At 35.1% G+C, this 17,970-nt stretch overlaps 1 long non-coding RNA gene across 3 annotated transcripts in view; it reads left to right on the top strand.

Annotated features, from left to right (window-relative positions):
* The window catches only part of LOC105489114 (uncharacterized), a 193,240-nt gene that overhangs the window by 98,189 nt on the left and 77,081 nt on the right, over positions 1–17,970 (top strand). For all 3 annotated transcript variants that reach the window (XR_011612561.1, XR_011612562.1, XR_011612559.1), the window contains exon 2: positions 16,505–16,662. This is a non-coding gene — a long non-coding RNA (uncharacterized lncRNA). The remainder of the gene's footprint in view (positions 1–16,504; positions 16,663–17,970) is intronic.

Below are 17,970 nucleotides of genomic sequence, written 5' to 3'. Positions count from 1 at the left end.
TTGTGTGTGTTGACTTTGTATGCTGCTACTTTGCTGAATTCATTTATTAATTCTACAAGATTTTTCCTCTTTTGTGGAATCTCTCTATATATATTTCTTGTGGATTAATCATATGTAAGATCATATCTGTAAACAGAGATAATTTTACTTCTTCCTTTAAAATTTAGATGGCATTTTTTTCCTTTTACTTTTCTAAAGGCTCTTGCTAGAATTTCCAGTACTCTGTTGAATACAAGTGGTGAAAGTTGGCATCCTTACTTTATCCCTGATTTTAGAGGAGAAGCTTTTATTTTTTCACCATTGTTTATGAAGTTAACTATAACACTTATACTTGTGGCTTTTATTAAGATAAGGTAGTTTCTTCCATTTCTCCTTTATTGAGTATTTTTATCATTAAATTATGTTGAATTTTGTCAAATGTTTTTCTGAATCAGTTGCAATAATAATGTTTTCCCCCATTCATTCTGTTAACATGGTGTATTACATTCATTAATTTTTGTAGGTTGAACCATTCTTGCATTACAAGAATAAATCCCACTCAGTCATTATATGTAACAGTTTTAATATGGAATCTGGTTTACTGGCATTTTTTGAGGATTTTTGCCTCAACATTTATGAGATATTTTTCTGCAGATTTCTTTACTTGTGTCTTTGTCTGGCTTTGTTATCAGAATAATATTGGCCTTAGAAAATTAATTAAGAAGTGTTTTCTCCTATTTAATTTGTGAAAAATTTAAGGGTTTATGTTAATTTTTATTAAAATAATTGACAGGATTCGCCAGTGAAGCAATCAGGTCCAGGGATTTTCTTTGTTGGGAGATTCTTATTTTCTGATTCAGTCTTTTTGCTAGCTACAGGTCTAGTCAGATTTTATATTTATTCATAGGTTATTTCACATAGATTTTGTGTTTCTAGAAGTTGTTCATTTTGTTTAGATTGTTTAATTTCTTCAAGTGCATCTCCTCATTGTGCTGTCCTATAGTTATTTTCATTTCTGTAGAATTGGTATTAATGTCCTCATTTTCATTTCTGATTTTAGAAACTTGGCCCATCTTGCTAAATATCTGACAGCTTTTTAGAACCTTTCAAAGAACCAAATTTGGGTTTCAACAACCTTTTCTATTACTTTTCTATTTTCTCTTTTATTTATCTCTACTCTAATCTGTATTATTTTTTCCTTCCACTGGCTTTGAGTTTAGTTTAGTTTGTTCTTCATTTTCTAGTTTCTTAATTTGTAAAATTAGATTGTTAACTTAGGGTCTTTGTTATTTTATAACATAAGCATTTAAGCTCACATTTTTTTCCTTAGTGCTGCTTTCCTTGCATCATGTAAATTTTGGTATATTTTGTCTTCATTTTCAATCATCTCTAAGTGTTTTCTAAATTCCTTTGTGATTATTTTCTTTGATCTATAGGTTGTTTAAAAAGTGTATTGTTTAATTTCTATAAATTTATATTTTATGTTTTTTCTCCTGTTATTGATTTATAATTTCATCTATGTGATCACAGAAGATACTCTGTATGACATTTATCTTTTAAATCTAGTGAGATTTAAAATCTATTGAGACTTAGTATGTGGCTTAAAATATGGTCTGCCATATTTTGAGTGCCCCATGTGCATTTGAGAAAAATGTATATTCTTTTACTCTTAGGTAGAGTGTTTTGTATATGTCTGCTAGATCTAGTTGGTTTATTGTGCCGTTCAAGTTCTTCTATTTTCATGCTTATCTTCTTCTGGTTATTCTATTCATTTGTGAGAGTGGTGTATTGAGTTTGCCAACTATTATTGTAGAACTATCTCTCTCTCTTAAATTCCTTTCATTTAGGCTTGATACGTTTTGATATTCTGTTATTAAGTGTGTAAATATTTATAACACTTATATGTTATATATATAATATTTCTTACTGTATTGAACCATTTAATAATATATAATGACCTTCCTTGTCTTTTGTAAGGTTTTTAATTCAATATCTATTTTTTCTAATACAGATACCCCTGCTTTCTTTTAATATAATTTTCATGAAATGCCATTTTCTATTATTTCACTTTTAAGTTTTTCATGTATTTGACTTGATATGATTTGCCTGTGTCTCCACCTAAATCTCACCTGGAATTGTGGCTCCCATATTTTCCACGTGGGAAAGGACCTGGTGGGAGATAATTGAATCATGGGCCGGCTCTTTCCCATGCTATTCTCGTGATAGGGAATAAGTCTCACAAGACTTGACGGTTTTATAAAGGGGTCTTTCCCTGCAGAAGTTCTCTTCTCTTGTCTGCCACCATGTGAGATGTGCCTTTTACCTTCCACCGTGATTGTGAGGCCTACCCAGCCACATGGAACTGTGAGTTCATTAAACGTCTTTCTTTTGTATATTGCCCAGTCTCGGGTATGTTTTTATCTGCAGTGTGAAACTGACTAATACATAAATCTAAAGTGAGTCTCTAGTAGAGAGCATATTGTTGGATCATGGATATTACTCATTCTGCCAATTTTTCTCTTTGGATTGGAAAGTTTCATACATTTACATGTAGATAATTACTAATAATGCAATAGCTTTTTCTGTAATTTTATAGTTTTTTCCATGTGTCTTATAGTTTTCTGTCCCTCACTTCCTCCATTTCTCTTTACTTTAGGTGATTAGTTGATTTTAGTCTCTTAAATTATGTAGAAGACAGAAAGTTAGGTTACACATAACCTGGTTTGCTAATATTATCTTTGTTACAGTAATACTGGCTTTATAATTGATTACTCATGTATTTACTATTACTGAAATCTTTATTTCTTCACATGAATGGCTTTGAACTTCTGTCTTGTGTCATTCCAACGAGAGGACTTCTTCTAGAATTTCTTACAGGATGGGTCTAATGGTAACAAACTCCTAGAGCTGTTGTTTATCTCAGAATATCTTAATTTCTCTGTCTCTTTTGAAAAAGAGTTCTACCAGATATAGAATGCTTGGTTGACAAATTTTATTTTTCCTTTTTGCACTTTGAATATACAGTTGACCCATGAACAACATGGGTTCAACTGCACAAGTCTACTTAATATGCAAATTTTATCAACCAAACATGGATTGAAAAATACAGTATTCTGATGATGCAAATCCTGCATATATGAAGAGCCATATTTTTATATGCACATTTTGCAGGAACAACAGTGAGAGTTTAGTATGTTTGAATTTTGGTAGATGTGAGGATTCTAGAACCAATACCCTGCATATATGGAGGGACGACTTTATTAGCACACTGCCTCTGACCTTTTAAATTTCTGATAAGTGATCTGTTGATAATCTTATTGGGAATTTTTTGTAACAGTTTTTTTCTGTCTTTGTGCTTTCAAACTACTTTCTTTGTATTTGACTTTTGACAGTTTGATTATAATGTGTCTCAGTTTAGGTCTTTTAGAGGTCATCCTAGTTAGAGTTCCTTGAGCTTATTGGTGTTTATATTCATGTACTTCATTAAATTTGGGAAGTTTTTGTGTCTATTATTTATTCAAATATTACCTTTGCCCTTCTCTCTCTCTTCATTTTTTGGTACTCCCACAATGTATATGTTGATATGATTGAGAGTGTTCCACGGTCTTTTCAGTTCTATTTATTTTTCTTTAGTCCTTTCCCTTTCCATTGCTCAGATTCATTGCTTTTCATTGTCTTATGTTCAGGTTGTTAATTCTTACTTCTGCCTGCTTAAATTGCCCTATGAATCCCTTTAAGAAATGTTTTCTTATCGGTTAGTGCACTCTTAAGCTTCAGAATTGATTTATGTTGTTTTCTGGAGTTTTCCATATCTTTATTATATTTCCATTCTTCTCATGCATTGTTTGCTTGACTTTTCCATGTATTTCTTTAGTTTTTAAGCCTTTGTAAGACAATTGTTTTATAGACCTTGGCTAGTACATCTGCCATCAGAAATTTTTCTTAGTTCCTGTTGACTTATTCTTTTCTTTTGAGTGGGCCATATTTTCTTTGTGTTTTTATTTTCTTGAAAACTGTACATTCAAATAAAAAGATATAACATTGAAAATCAGATTCTCCCCTTCATTGGGGTTTGCCATCTTCTTTGATTTTTGCTTGTTTTTTGTTTTGTAATTACAGAATGCCTCTATGCCAAGGTTCAGCCTGAGTTACAAATTTAAATTCTTCTTAGTTCTTTTCTGAGTCTGTGACTTCTCTCTGGCATGCACAATGACTTTCCAATCCCCTTTCCCTGTGTGTGTGATTGCTTTTAAATATTATAGTCTTCAATATCTAGCTCCCAAATGAGGAAGAAGGAAAACATAAAAATGGGAAGAAAAGGTGCCAGCCATTTAAATCCTTGGGAAATCACTTTAACCAGAAGGAAAAGGGTTTACAACAATGGAGTAAACTGCAACAACAATTACTGTCAACTCTTTTTCTGCACTTCTGTGATCAGAAGAAGCAATTAGTGATCAGAGAATAAATCTGTGATATTTGAGGACAGTCTTTTTAACCCATCTTACCTCTCACAAGCTGTATACAAACTTTTCCAGAAACACATGCACAGCTGCCTACCAGAGGGCTAAGGGATAGCAAATGGGTAGCTGCTACTGTGCTAACAGCTGAAATTGAACAAAATCAGCCACAGTTTATCATCCAAGTTGCTAAGAACTAGGAAATTTTCAGGGATTGTCTATGTGGACTTCTAAAGATAATTTAATGTTGGGATTTTAGATATGTATATTAATGGACCTTATAATACAAGAGTCATATAAGAGTCATATGGACTAAGGCAAATTGAACATCTCCATCTTTAAAAATAAGAAAAAAGATAAGAAAAAATATTAAAATAACAACATGGAAAAATGTGTTTTAATAATAAAATTGAAAAATTTTTTGATTTAAAAAATATTAGATTGCTGATATTCATATGAGGGATACTAAAAATTAAGACATGGGTAGGGATTTTAGGATTTTATTATAAATTTTCTCTAAAATAATCAAATTTACTTTTACTGTTAGCAAAAACAGTAAGTGTAAGGGAGATAACAGTTAGTGCTTAATAAGTATAGAATTTTAGTTTTGCAAGATGAAAAAGTTGTAGAAGATTCACAACAATGTGAATATACTTAGCATTACTCAAATGTACACATAAAAATGCTTGACTGTAAATTTAACCTTATGCCTTTTTTACCACGATTAAAAAAACAAATAAACAATGGAAAGTGTAGTGTGAAATTTGTGCCCAAGCTCTGCATGGCAGATTGATTTTTGAGTCCTTTTTCAGAAATATTTTTAACACTAGATATTATATGAGTTATTTCCTGAAAGATGTTTGAGACTTTGGGTAAAACAAAGCTATAAAGTCATGGGAATAATAAGGAGCAGTGGCACTCATGGGACTGGGCAGAGTGGAGGGGAAGTGTGTGTGAAGGGGGTGTATTTTTTTCCTCACTTTTTTTATATTAAGATCCAACTGACATATGGTGAAAAGCAGTTTCCACAAATGCATTTATCTATGTAACCATCACTGTAGTCAAGACATCGAAAGTTTCCAACCCAACCCAAAGTTTTCTCCTGTCCCTTTTCACTCAGATCCCACCTTCGAAAGCTAACTATTGTACTAATAATTCCTATTACCGTAGAAATAATATAGTAAAAACTTCTAAAAGGACTAGTTGTTTAAAGCCATAGTGGCTTAGACCTCACACATATTAGGGAATGCTGAGGAATTAAGGGTATCATAGCTGAAGTTCTTAGCAACTTAAATTATTGATAAAAATGACACATGTAACCAGAAGTTCTTTCTATTTATTTTCTTTATTATATTTTTATTGATACACACTTGAAAATATTAGCTGACATTTTGGCTCTTGGAAAATATAGTGTTTTTCACAAAAGACCCCATTAAAAAGTGGGCAAAGGACATCAACAGATACTTCTCAAAAGAAGACATGTATGCGGCCAACAACAACTTACTTTACTTGAAGCTGAAAAGGAAAAAAAGCTCAACATCACTGATCATTATATAAATACAGATCAAAACTACAATGAGATACCATCTCATGCCAGTCATAATGGCTGTCATTATTAATAAAAAGTCAAAAAAACCCAGATGCTAGTGAGGTTGTGGAGAAAAAGGAACTTGTTTACACCATTGGTGGGAGTGTAAGTTAGTTCAACTATTTTGGAAGACAATGTAATGATTTCTCAAAGACCAAGAAGCAGAAATACCATTTAATCCAGCAATCACATTACTGGGTGTAAACCAAAAAGAATATAAATTATTATAAAGACACATGCACATATATGTTTATTGCAGCAGTATTCACAATAGCAAAGACATGGAATCGACCTCAATGCCCATCAAGAATAGACTGGATAAAGAAAACGTGGTACATATACATGATGAAATACTATGCAGCCATTAAAATGAATGAGATCATGTCCTTCTCAGGGACATGAATGGAGTTGGAAGTCATTATCTTCAGCAAACTAACACAGAAACAGAAAACCAAACACCACATGTTCTCACTTGTAAGTGGAAGCTGAATGATGAGAACATGTGGACGCATAGGGGAGAACAACATACACTGGAGCTTGTCAGAGTGGGGTCATGGTGGGAGGGAGAGCATCAAGAGGAATAGCCAATGGATGCTGGATGCTGGGCTTAATACTTAGGTAATGGGATGATCTGTGCAGCAAACCACCATGGCATATGTTTGCCTATGTAATAAAACTGCACTTCCTGCACATGTACTCCTGAAATTAAAAGTTAAAGAAAATAATAATAATAATATTAGGAAAAAAAGAAAACTTGATGTTTTTCATTATTTTATTTGAATAGGGTGGTTTTATTTAAATTACTCATAACATAATAGGGAAAATGTTTTCAAGGTGTTTTATTTGGACCACGGGCTTGTTTGCATTTTAGTTTATAATTTATCTTGCTTGAAATTAGATTATTGACTCATTAAACAGGAGGATTGTATTATTATTGTTTAATTTGAGAATCAAGTGGGCTCTAATTTTTGCCTTATGTATATAAACGGTGTATGAAAATAGAAATCAAATACTGCCTATAGCCATTTTGGCTTCAGAAATTTCTCTGACTTCAAATAATAAAACACTTTTTGTTTAAAAATAAATTTAAAATAGCCTGTGCAATTTTTTAAAAAATGACTAATTTATAAAATGTCACAGGCCGGGCGCGGTGGCTCAAGCCTGTAATCCCAGCACTTTGGGAGGCTGAGACGGGCAGATCACGAGGTCAGGAGATCCAGACCATCCTGGCTGACACGGTGAAACCCCGTCCTACTAAAAAATACGAAAAACTAGCCGGGCGAGGTGGCGGGCACCTGTAGTCCCAGCTACTCGGGAGGCTGAGGCAGAAGAATGGCGTAAACCCGGGAGGTGGAGCTTGCAGTGAGCTGAGATACGGCCGCTGCACTCCAGCCTGGGCGACAGAGCGAGACTCCGTGGCGGAAAAAAAAAAAAAAAAAAAAAAAAAAAAAAAAAGTCACAAATAAATATGACGACATCTAACATAACAAAATATCAAATTATATGTTACCAAATGGATGCAACACTAGCAACTGTTTCGTCAAACCTAGGAAATTCAAGAATTACTACCAATTAAATAGAAAAATAAATAAAAAATAAAGAGAAAAAGCATAATTTTATTCCCAAAAAAGTCACTATTTCTAATCACTTTGGTCAAGGAATCAGTGCCCCTAATTTTCACAAGTATTTAAGTATTTCTTTTGAATATTCTTAAGGTAAAAGTAAAAGTTCTTGCTGCAGATGTATTTTCCTTTGGCTTTAACATACACACGTGGACACACACAGATACACATACTCATGACTGTGCATATGTGCTAGAACTTAAAATACTGTTAGTAACCCATCAATAAGTATATATACTTTTAAAGGATATTTACAGCGGCCCCCTGATATCCTCATAAAACTTCAGATTATGTTAGTTTATTATAAGTTTAGGATCTTTCACAGATTTATTTTCTTATGATAAAAGGCTATTTTAAATGTTCAACAAACATAGTCACTGTTTTCCACAATAATTACTTTGTATCTCTTCTCTGGCAGTTATATTTTGTTAAGAATGAAATGTTTGCATAATAACTATGATCTATATATTTGAATTTTTCACATGACTCTTCCATATATAATTTTAAAAAATATAAAATTCATTTATACCAAAATTTATTTTTATAAAATACTAATAAAAACCACAAAGTCACAGAAAATTTTTCAGTTAAAATGTAAGATAGAGGCAGAAAACTGACAAATAAATTCTGGACTTAAATTTGATGCTTGAACAATTAAACCTATTACCGACAGAATACTCCATTCATCAACCACAGAATATACATTCTTTTTATCTGTATATGAAACATACTCCAAGATCGACCACAAGCAAGTCTCAATAAATACAAAGATTTAAATTATACCAACCTCACTCAGACAAAACTTAAACTAGAAATTCATTAAATTATTATTTAATAATTTAATATTATTAAATATTAAGATCTCCTAAAACTCATAAATTACATAGAAATTAAACAACTTGCTCCTGAATTACTTTTGGGTAAATAATGAAATAAAGGTAGAAATTTTAAAATTATTTGAAAAAAATGAAAATGAAGACAGAAGATATGAAAATCTCTGGGAATCAGCAAAGCAGTGTTAAGAGGAAAGTTCAAAATGTTGCTAAATGCTTACGTCAGAATGTTACAATGATTTCAAATTAACTATATAATACCACAACTAGAGGAACTAGGAAAACAAGAAAAAACTAACCCCAAAGCCAGCAGGAAAAAAAGTGACTAAAATCAGAGCTGAATGGAATGAATTGAGACCCCAAAATCCATACAAAGAATCAACAAAACCAAAAGTTGGTTATTTGAAAAGATAAACAAGATCAATGGAACACTAGCTAGATTAACAAAGAAAAAGAGAGATCCAAATAAGTACAATAAGAAATGACAAAGTTGACATTACAACAAATCCCATTAAATACAAATGATCCTCAGAGACTGTTACGAACATCTCTATTCATATGAACTAGAAAATACAGAGGAAATAGATAAATTCCTGGAAACACACAATCTCCCAAGATTGAATCGGGAAGAAATTGAAATCCTGAACAGACCAATGTCAAGTTCTGATATTGAGTTAGTAATATAAAATCTACCAACCAAAAAAGCCCAAGACCAAATGGATTCACAGCCAAATTCTAACAGACATACAAAGATGAGCTGGTACAAGTTCTACTGAAATTATTACAAAAAATCAAGAAGGAGGGACTCTTCCCTAACTCGATCTATAAATTCAGCATTATCCTGATACCAAAATCTAGTAAGGACACTGGTGAAAAACTGGTAAAAAATAAAATAATCTGGTGAAAATGAAAACTACAGGTCAATATTTCTGATGAAAATAGATACAAAAATTCTCAACACCATACTAGTAAACCAAATCCAACAGCACATCAAAATGTTTGCCATGATAAAGTAAGCTTTATTCATGGAATGCAAAGTTGGTTCAACATATACAAATCTGGGTGGAGTTCAAGATGGCTGACTAGAAGAAGCTAGTGGGTGCCATGGTCATAGAGAAGAAACAAAGTGGCAAGAGAATACTGACTCTTCAAGTGTATTGTTTAAGGAACCACATCAGCTTTTATCAAGGGAGGAAGAAGACACATGGAGAACAAAGAATGGCAAATCTAGTCAGCTGCCTACGTGGGCCTGGTGCAGAGCCAGAAGAGCCTCTCTAACGTGAAGAAAGGGTGAAAGAGTAAGAGCACTGTGAAATCTACACTTCCCACAAAGACCTGTGCAATCCTGAGTGGGAGAGAACCACCTCCGACCCTCACAACCCCCAACAGGCCTCTAGACTGTTAGTGAGAGCCACTGGGAGTTTTTGCAGAAGTATTTCTCAAGACCCCAGGAGCCCCACAGTCTCTATTACCCTGAAGCAGCCTTGTACTAGCTGCCAAGGCACCAACAGAGGCCGTAGCTGTGGTGCTGGGGAAGCAGTCAGACTATTCCACTCCTCCTTGCCAGACAAGGCTCAGCTTCTACTTCCAGAGCAGTAGCTCCAGTCTCTGAACTCTGCCAGCAATCACAACTCTGTCCTTGGGAAACACCCAGGCAGCAGACTGGTCAACTCCACCAAATCTTGCTGCTGCTAGCTGGGTGGGACCCATAGACTTTGGCTTCCAGAACAGCAGACTCACCCCTTCCCGAACTCTGCTGGGGGACACAGCTTTGTGTTCCTCTGGGAAACACCCAGATGTTGGATCACCCTTGATGCTGCTTAACAGTTCAGACTTGTTGTCTTGGACTTCCAGGGCACTGGCCCTGTCCCCACCTGGACTCTGCTGAGGGACACAGCTCTATGTTTCCCATGGAAACACTTGAATGACAGACCGTACAACTCTACCCACCCTCACTGTTCCTAGCCAGGAGACACTCATTGGCTTGGGCATCCAGTGAAGCAGCCCTATCCCTGCCTAAACTCTGTGGGTTGGCGAAGTTCTGTATTCCCCCAGGAAACACCAGGAAAGCAGTTAGTGCCACTCCACTCACCCTCACTGCTCCTAGATAGGCAAGACTCACTGGTTTGGGCAGCACCCAACAAGAGAGGAGCTCCAACTCTCAGAACACTGAGAAGAGTGAGACATCCAAGTTTGTGGACATCCATCCTGCAGGACTGATCTGGGAAAGGTATGCCTTGTCTGCCAGTTGCCATTTCTGTCTGAGGGGGTCCTGTGGCCCATAGCACCTAACAAAGGAAATGCAGTCACAGCACCAGTGATTGGAGGGGGCTTCCCCTAGGTCCTGGAGTAGACCTGGTTAGGAGGATCATCTCTCTCCCTACCATTACAGAATACTACTGTGAATATTCTGAAATACAAAAGGGTTGCATGGCTGAGAATGAGCCTATCTGCTGGCCATCGCTCTTAAGCACCATCTACCAGATTGCAGCCCAAATTACATTACAACAAACATTCTGCCACTATACAGTGCCTATATTCAACATCCTCAAAGAAAAGAAATTCCAAACAAGAAATCCTTAAGGGAATATTAAATATGGACACAAAGGACTGATACCTGCTACCCCTAAAGCATCCTTAAGCACATAGTACGGAAAAAATATAAAGAAATTGCACAATCAAGTCTATAAAACAACCAGCTAACAAAATGGTGACTGGTTCAAAATCTTACATATTAATACTAATTTTGAATGTAAATGGTCCAAATCATTGGTCCCCAATCTTTTTGACACCAGTGAGAGGTGAAGCCAGTTGGAATTCCTGGGTCGAGTGGGGACTTGGAGAACATTTCTGTCTAGCTAGAGGAATGTAAATGAACCAATCAGAACTCTGTGTCTAGCTAAAGGATTGTAAATGCACCAATCAGCACTCTGTAAAATGGACCAATTAGCTCTCTGTAAAGTGGACCAATCAGCAGGATGTGGCCAGAGACAAATAAGGGAATAAAAGCTGGCCACCCAAACCAGCAGCGGCAACCTGCTCAGGTCCCCTTCCACACTGTGGAAGCTTTGTTTTTTTGCTCTTCACAATAAGTCTTGATGCTGCTCACTCTTTGGGTCTGCACTACCTTTATGAGCTGTAACACTCACCGGCGAGGGTCTGTGGCTTCATTCCTGAAGTCAGTGAGACCACGAACCCACTGGGAGGAACAAACAACTCCAGAGGCGCCACCTTTAAGAGCTATAACACTCACTGTGAAGGTCTGCAACTTCACTTCTGAAGTCAGCGAGACCATGAACCCACCCGAAGGAAGAAACTCTGGACACATCTGAACATCTGAAGGAACAAACTCTGGACACACCATCTTTAAGAGCTGTAACACTCACCGTGAAGGTCCACAGCTTCATTCTTGAAGTCTGCAAGACCAAGAACCCACTGGAAAGAATAAGTTCCGGATACACCAGCAAGCAGTTTCGTGGAGGACAGTTGTTCCATAGTTGGTGGGATGGAGGGGTAGTTTCTGGATAAAACTGTTCTGCATCAGATTGTCAGTTACTTTCTCATAAGGAATGTGCTACCTAGATCCCTCACATTCACAGTTCACAATAGGGTTTGTACTCCAGTGAGAATCTAATGCCTCCATTTTCTGACAGGAGGCAGAGCTCAGGCAGTAATGCCTGCTTACCTGCCACTCACTTCCTGCTGTGTGGCCTCATTCCTAATAGGCCACAGATTGACACATGTCTGCAGCCTGGGCATTGGGGACCCCTGGTCTAAATGCCTGACTTAAAGGCATAGAGTAACAAGCTTGATAAAAATTCAAGAAACAATTGTCTGCTGTCTTCAAGAGACACCGCTCACATGTAATGACAGCTGCAGGCTCAAAGTAAAGGGGTGGAAAAAGATCTACCAAGCAAATGGAAAACAAAAAAATAAATAAATAAATAGAAGGAGTCATGAATCTTATATCACATAAAACAGATTTAGACCAAAAACAATCAGAAAGAACAAAGAAGACCATTACATAATGATAAAGTGTTCATTACAACAAGAAGGCTTAACTATTCTAAATATATACTCACCCAACACTGGAGCACCCAGATTCATAAAACAAGTTCTTAGAGACCTACAAAAAGACTTGGATAGCCACACAATAATAGTGAGAGACTATTATTAGAGAAAATTAGAGACTATTATTAGAGAAAACTTACAAAGAAATTCTGGACTTAAATACAACACTTGACCAACTGGACCTAATAAAGATTTACAGAATAATCCATCCAACAACTACAGAATATACATTCTTCTCATCCACACATGGAACATATTCTAAGATCAACCATGTGCTCATTCATAAAGCAAGTCTAAGTTTTAAAAAAATAAGAGTCATTCCAAGCATGCTCTTAGACCACAGTGGAATTAAACAGAAATCATTGTTAAGATCTCTTGAACTACACATACACACAAAAATTGAAATTAAACAACTTGCTACTGAATAACTCTTGAGTGAACAATGAAATTAAGGAAGAAATATAAAATTATTTGAAAGTAATCAATATAGGAACACAACTTACCAAAATATCTGGTATGCAGTTAAAGGACTGTTAAGAGGAAAGTTTATAGTGCTAAACACCTATATCAAAAACTTAGAAAAATTACAAATAACAATTTAACATTGCACTTAGATGAACTAGAAAAAGATAAAAACAGCCCCAAATCTAGCAGAAGAAAAATTGATAATTAAAATTGGAGTAAAACAGAATGAATTTAAGACACACAAGTCCAAACAAAAGATCAATAAAACCAAAAGTGTTCTTAAAAAGAATAAGAATGATTAATAGACTGCTAACTAAATTTAAAAAGAGAACAAAAAAGAATAACCAAATAAGTGTAATTAGAACTGACAAAGATAACAATACAATGAGTAAGTTCCTGGGAACACAACACCTTCCAAGATTAATTCAGGAAAACAGTGAAAATCGGAATAGACCAATAACAAACTCTGAAATTGAATCAGTAATACAAAGTCTACTACAACCAAAAAAACAAAACAAAACAAAACAAAAAAAAACCCTTGGACTAGATGGATTCACAGACAACCTGAACCAGATTCACAAAGAGGAACCAGTCCTACTGAAACTATTCCAAGAAATTAAGAGTAGGTGCTCCTTCTTAAATCATTCCACAAAGCTAGCATCACCCTGAAACCAAAATCTGGCAGAGATATGATCCAAAAAGGAAACTTCAGGCCAACATCCCTGATGAACATAAACTTAAAAATCCTCAGTAAAATATTCACTGGCAAAGTGAATCAGCAGCACAACAAAGACTTACTTCACCATGACCGCGTGGGCTTCATTCCTCAGATTCAAGGTTGGTTCAACACATGCAAATCAATATGATATACCACATAAACAGAATTAAAAGCAAAAACCATATGACCATCTCAATAAATGCAGAAAAAACTTTCATTAAAATCCATTATCTCTTCATGATAAAAGTGCTCAATAGACTAGACACTGAATGAAAATATCTGAAAATAATAATAGCCATCTATGGCAAGCCCACAGCCAACCTCATACTGCATGGGCAAAAGCTGGAAGCATTCCCCTAGAGGACTAGAACAGGAAAAGTATGCCCACTTTCTCCTCTCCAGTTCAATTTGGCCTGGAATTTCTAGTCAGAGAAATCAGACAAAAGAAAGAAATGACTTCTGGTGGCCTAGGACTCCTTGGGAAAACAGAAAAGGTGCCACAAATCCCATTTTGGGGAAAATATCTGTTTTCCTTATGGAAGCCCTGGAGTTAGAGGTGAATAACTCTCAAAATCTGTCTTTGTCTTCCAGCTGTGCTTGTTTATTAGGCCTTGGAAGTTGTTTACCTAGCCTTGTTCTTAAAGAGTCTCACCCGAAGGCCAATAATCCAATTGGGAAATTAGCAAATAAAAAAATCGTATAACTACTGGATCTTCTTCTTGTTGTCTGTGTGGCTATGTATGTGTTACGTGTGCAATGTCTATAAAAAAGCTCTATTAAATTGACCAAAGAAAAATAAACACTTGAATCAAAATATTTTTAAGGGAAAAGTAAAAGCTGTGAGACCTTTCAGTTCACATGACTTTAATCTTTAAAACTGATGGTTACAGTAAGATTAGAAATGTCTTAAGACTTGCAAGCATACATTTTTGTCTGCATTTATTTATCAAGAAATTTCATAATATCTCTGCCAAATACTATAAGGTGTCAAAATTTGGCATAGTGGCTACGAAACTATAACCTAGCCCAAAGAGAATAATCTTTGCTGTGTAATTTTTTAATAAATGAAAAACATTAATATTGGTTTAATAAAGATAGCTATATCTTGAACTATTTAGTGAAATACTCTAACTTCTAATCTCGTCACCTTAGACAGTCTAGTCTTCAGGCATGAAGGAAGTTTGTTTTGGGAAAGGACTGTTTATCACATTTGATATTAAAGAAAATATAATTTATATAAAAATATTTTATATGGTAAATTCTTGTCCTAAAGAAGAGTAACTGGTTGTTTAAAGACAGGGATGTTTACAAGTCAGAAAGTTGAGACATGTCAGAGATTGTGAAAGTCATGAAAAATTTTATAAAGGGGAATTTATACAATCTAAAAATGATTAGGCCTCCTGAATGCTTTATAAAATGTCACTTTAACTCTGAGCTGTGCAACCTGCCTGCTTTGCAGCTAGGTAGCACCTAGAAAACATGGAGTTAATACTGGAATAAGTCAGACCTTCTCTGCGCTTCTCTCTAGGTCCTAGGCTCTACACCTAGTAGCTAATTAAAATCCCAAACATACCAACAACAGTAAAGGCTGCTAAAAGTTAACAGGGTAATATCTATTTAGGACTATTGAATAAACAGTTTACATATATTCTTGGTAAAAAGATTATAAGGAGGCATGAGAATGTGGATTCTTACCTAGATTAAAAGGTTACATAATTGTTTTTAAGCTAAATAAAATAAAATTGAAGGTTTAAGAAAGTTTGGGAAGCTTAATTGTAAAGGAAATTCTGTGGGTAAACATATTAGCTAAAATTGAAGGGGTATTATCCAATTTTTCTGTAAATTGCCCATTAAAATAAAAGCACAACAGGTTTCTCTTAAAGCACTAACCTACTCTTTAACAAAAATTATAAAGAGTTAAAAAGGGTCTATATAAACTTACCTTATGGTCAAACATTAAAATTGGGTAAATGTGTCCACAGGGTTTTATTAAAAATTTAGTTGAACATTAATAGCACACTAATATGAAGGTAAAATTTGGCTTATTTGGTATAAAGTCATATAGAAAGCCTTGCCAAATATAAAATGGCACTTGGCTTTCTTTGGGCTATATTTGTATAAATGTGTTAATGGTATGTGTTCCAGAGTTATGGGAGACTCCTATAATCCTGATATATCTTAGTGTGCATTATCAGTGATAATTACTATTGTTATGCTAAAATTATTGTGTGCCACAAAGGTAACACAGATCCTTGTCAGTTGTGACTTTATGGCTACCCTAAAATTTTTTGTCATCCAGAAACAATTGTTGTCTTGTTTTGGTTCTCTTTAGAAGGTAGTTTTATAATCAGCTATAAAGCTCTAACAGGTGCTCTTTAATGCAGATTTCTGATAACTTTGGAGATTGTGATATCAGAATAGAGGAAAAGCATTCAGGACTCTCGAAGAGCTAAAATGTTCATTAATATCAAGTGGGACAGGAATTAATTGCATGAGCTGAACTGATAGGAGACTGGAGTGATCCTTTTGACATTTTGCTTAAAATATTGCTGATCCCTTGTTTTGCTTTTCAAAAGTCAAAGAAACTTTTCTTTTGAGCTATTGACAGCTTTTAACAATTTAGTATACTCCTATGAACAAAATTTGGAGCATACTTGTTTCTCTCTACCTGATTTTCTCCAGAGTTTAGAAAATATCTATGCATATTCTTAAGTTATGGCAATATAGTTATTTGCATACATGCCGTAATAATCTGTTTTCTTTTGTAACAGGACACAACTGAAAAAACTGGTTATCTTACCAAGGCTTTGACTGGAATGGTGTGCTCTCCTTTAAGGAATCTAACTTGACTTATGGAGTCAATAAAGCCCTTGGAAAAGTGGTCTCATATTTTGTGTACACAGTCCGTGTACAGGGTTTCTGATTTGTGGTAAGTAAAGAATGTCACCTTCTGAGAGGGCAGAAACCCCAAGTTATCTTGGAACCTCAAGAGGAAACTCATAGATATTTAATGGTACAATTCCATGACTGGGCTCAGCTTTAAAAAGTCTTATCTCAGATTCCTTCTGAGGAACAAAGTTCTATCAATGCCTATTTAAAAGGCCTATATAACAAATAATTACTCTTGCTGCACTATATGAAAATGATTAAGCCAAGTATAATAAAGCAAACCGGACCTACCATGATTTGTCTTTTAATAAAAATGGGAAACTGGAGTGAGAAAATTGTTTTCAAAAACTGTAACATACCTGTTGTTAAATTCTAGTCTTGCCTATTGGTTTTCAATTTTTATTATCTTCTATAGTTTAAATTAAATTCTAATTTTTCTGGCTATACTTTTCCAAAATAAGCTTTGTTTTCTTAAAGCTCTATGAACTGAAAACTAGCTGTTTCAGCAAGTGCTGCCTCCAAGCCCCCCGACCATCACAGGAGAAAATCTCTTCACTGCTGACACTGACAACTAATAACTGAGGGTGTCCAGAGTCTTTTTCCCCCACATCTAGTGAGTCCACAGAACCCAGGGTAATTGAGACAGTACCTGTTACAGGTATCAACTCTGTGATACATCACACTCGAGTCAAAGCCTGGAAAGCTGAGGAAGCAGCCCCTGACAGCCCAAAGGAACATCCTAAATAGCAATATAATGAAGCTGAAAATCATAAAAAATAAGTAACTGAGAGAGAACTACTCTTGTTACTCAGTCTCATCCCTACCTCACCAAGTACTTTTTGTCATTCGTACCTCTCCTTTCAAGCTAAATATTAAAACTTTTTAATGGAGATTATTTACTCAGCCATCCTTGTGGGAATTGTTTTACTCACTCTGCTATTTGCAGGAGGACTATGTACTATAGTACCCTCAGGGTGGAATATTGGACAGACAATCTCAATTACTGTAATATTTTGCTTAATTATTTTCTTCATAGCAGGAATAATGGTTACTAACAGAAAATAACACACAAGCCTTTCCAAACATGTGTATCTGCCTCTCATTGGGTAAGGAATGTTGTTTCTATCTCAACCAATCATGCTAGTTAGAGACACTGCTGAAAGACTCAAAAGGGCTATGAGGCTAAAGGAATACCAAAACAATGAAATAGATTATTTGTTTGGGAACAAAATCATAGCGTGGGTCATCCCATTCCTGGGCCCTCTCCTAATAATATGCCTAGGCTAATGTTCTTACCGTTCCTAATTAACCTTTTTCAAAGATTATTAACTGACAGGATCATGGCCGT

Source organism: Macaca nemestrina, chromosome 14 (genome assembly GCF_043159975.1).
Source record: "Macaca nemestrina isolate mMacNem1 chromosome 14, mMacNem.hap1, whole genome shotgun sequence".
Taxonomy (NCBI): Eukaryota; Metazoa; Chordata; class Mammalia; order Primates; family Cercopithecidae; genus Macaca; species Macaca nemestrina.
Note: the sequence above shows the minus strand (reverse complement) of the source record. Positions and strands in the feature narration are given on the sequence as shown.